At 47.4% G+C, this 2,910-nt stretch overlaps 1 protein-coding gene across 1 annotated transcript in view; it reads right to left on the bottom strand.

Moving 5' to 3' along the window:
- LOC147009472 (uncharacterized) overlaps positions 1–2,433 on the bottom strand; it is a 44,623-nt gene extending 42,190 nt beyond the window's left edge. The window contains exon 1 of the mRNA XM_085862133.1: positions 2,234–2,433. The gene's annotated coding sequence lies outside the window, so the exon portion shown is untranslated. The remainder of the gene's footprint in view (positions 1–2,233) is intronic.
- Between the last annotated feature and the right edge of the window lie 477 nt (positions 2,434–2,910).

Genomic DNA, 2,910 nt, shown 5'->3' with positions numbered 1-2,910 from the left:
TGTCCCTCTACGGAGTGTCCTCTATTTTGGAGTTCCCCTCTTTTTCAGAGTGTCCCTCTCCGGAGTGTCCTCTATTTTGGAGTGTCCCTCTCCGGTGCCCTCTTTTCGGAGTTTCCCTCTTTTTCAGAGTGTCCTCTCTGGAGTGTCCCTCTCCGGTGTCCTTTTTTCGGAATTCCCTTCTTTTTCAGAGTGTCCCTCTCCGGAGTGTCCTCTATTTTGGAGTTCCCCTCTTTTTCAGAGTGTCCCTCTCCAGCGTGTCCTCTTTTCGGAGTTCCCCTCTTTTTCAGAGTGTCCCTCTCCGGAGTGTCCTCTATTTTGGAGTTCCCCTCTTTTTCAGAGTGTCTCTCTCCAGAGTGGCTTCTTTTCGGAGTTCCCCTCTTTTTCAGTGTCCCTCTCCGGAGTGTCCTCTATTTTGGAGTTCCCCTCTTTTTCAGAGTGTCCCTCTCCAGCGTGTCCTCTTTTCGGAGTTCCCCTCTTTTTCAGAGTGTCCCTCTCCGGAGTGTCCTCTATTTTGGAGTTCCCCTCTTTTTCAGAGTGTCCCTCTCCGGAGTGTCCTCTATTTTGGAGTTCCCCTCTTTTTCAGAGTGTCCCTCTCCGGAGTGACCTCTATTTTGGAGTTCCCCTCTTTTTCAGTGTCCCTCTACGGAGTGTCCTCTTTTCGGAGTTCCCCTCTTTTTCAGAGTGTCCCTCTCCGGAGTATCCTTTTTTCAGAGTTCTCCTCTTTTTCAGAGTTTCCCTCTCCGGAGTGTCCCTCTCTGGTGTTCTCTTTTCGGAGTTCACCTCTTTTTCAGTGTCCCTCTCCGGAGTGTCCTCTTTTCGGAGTTCCCCTCTTTTTCAGTGTCCCTCTCCGGAGTGTCCTCTTTTTCAGTGTCCCTCTCCGGAGTTTCCTCTATTTTGGAGTTCCCCTCTTTTTCAGTGTCTCTCTCCGGAGTGTCCTCTATTTTGGAGTTCCCCTCTTTTTCAGAGTGTCCCTCTCCGGAGTGTCCTCTTTTTCAGTGTCCCTCTCCGGAGTGTCCTCTATTTTGGAGTTCCCCTCTTTTTCAGTGTCCCTCTACGGAGTGTCCTCTTTTCGGAGTTCCCCTCTTTTTCAGAGTGTCCCTCTCCAGAGTGTCCTCTTTTCGGAGTTCCCCTCTTTTTCAGAGTTTCCCTCTCCAGGGTGTCCTCTTTTCGGAGTTCCCCTCTTTTTCAGAGTGCCCCTCTCCAGAGTGTCCTCTTTTCGGAGTTCCCCTCTTTTTCAGTGTCCCTCTCCGAAGTGTCCTCTTTTCGGAGTTCCCCTCTTTTTCAGAGTGTCCCTCTCTGGAGTGTCCTCTATTTTGGAGTTCCCCTCTTTTTCAGTGTCCTCTTTTCGGAGTTCCCCTCTTTTTCAGTGTCCCTCTCCGGAGTGTCCTCTTTTCCAGAGTTTCCCTCTCCAGAATGTTCCTCTCCGGTGTCCTCTTTTCGGAGTTCCCCTCTTTTTCAGAGTGTCCCTCTCCGGAGTGTCCTCTTTTTCAGAGTGTTCCTCTCCGGAGTGTCCTCCATTTTGGAGTTCCCCTCTTTTTCAGAGTGTCCCTCTCCGGAGTGTCCTCTATTTTGGAGTTCCCCTCTTTTTCAGTGTCCCTCTCCGGAGTGTCCTCTATTTTGGAGTTCCCCTCTTTTTCAGAGTGTCCCTTTCCGGAGTGTCCTCTTTTTTGAAAGTTAAGATATCGTAACCCTACGCACCTAATGTTAATGCAACAGAACAACACAGGCTTGAACTCAAAACCCTTCGGATCTTCAGCCAGTCACTTTAAGTGTTGAGCCAACACCAGGCTTGTTAGTTGTTACCCATTAATACCTCACTAACCTCCCTCAACCTCTCAGAGGTAAACTCACCTGGGCCTGGAGCTGAGTACCCCATAAGTTTCCCAAGCTGTAAACTTACTTCTTCACCCCTTTGTTTCCTCCAGTTGACATATTTCGCCCCTTCCTTTACCCCATCTCATCTCCCTTGGTTTCCCTCAGATTACCTGTTTTACATTTACTCCCCTTCAAACCCCGAGAAGAGATCGCGCTTCAGATTCTTCATGAAGGGGGTTTAATTGATGACGTCATCACAAAACACCGTCCTTCAGCGTCTCCCATTTCTCAAACCACGAACCTTCGTTCCAAATCGTGGATAATGAAAATATATTTAACAAACATGTTATAATCTGTACCACGAGCTTTAGTCCTACTCACGAACGTGTTTAAAAACAGAAATGTGTGAAACACTTACCCTCCTCACAACTCGCTTTGGAAAATGTTTCTTTCACTGTGCGTATCCCAGGGACACGGAACCACGCTTGATCCCCGTTGGATTCTTCTTCTTCTTCTCCGTACAATTATATTTTTGGATCTCTCGAATCCCTCTCGATGGTTCCCTCACCCACAGCCAGCGTATATTGCCAGAGGAATACTTCCAGTTTATAATCTGACTAAAAAGCGTTTTTTGAAAAAAAATCCAACGCTGAAAAAAAAAAAATGAGGAAAAGGAGATTCGACAAACCAAGCTCAAAGATGCACCCCCGTTGGTATTTTGAGAGTTCAACACCCCCGAAAAGGTTGTTGTTATCTCACCTGGAATGTAGTTCCTGAGAACTTATGCTCTGGCGCGTCATCCGTCCGTTCGTCAACAAATACTTGCAACTTCCTCTCTGAAACTTGACCACAACGTTCATCACCGTGTTTGTACAAGAGTTTGCTCATGCAACTTAAAAAAAATCGCTCCCCAAATGGGGTCTATGGGGGTTGCCCCCCCCAAAATAGGTATTTTCTTTCTTCACCAAAACTACACACAACATTCCAATGAAACTGAACTGCAATCTTCAACACCCATGATGTACCAAAGATTGTTCATGGCATTCAAAAACATAGGGGTCTGAAGGGGTCTGTGCAGGGAGATTACGGGGGATA

Source organism: Eptatretus burgeri, chromosome 17 (assembly GCF_056783735.1).
Source record: "Eptatretus burgeri isolate ZD-2024b chromosome 17, Ebu_testis_v1, whole genome shotgun sequence".
Lineage (NCBI taxonomy): Eukaryota > Metazoa > Chordata > Myxini > Myxiniformes > Myxinidae > Eptatretus > Eptatretus burgeri.
This window is presented reverse-complemented; position numbering and strand designations above follow the sequence as displayed.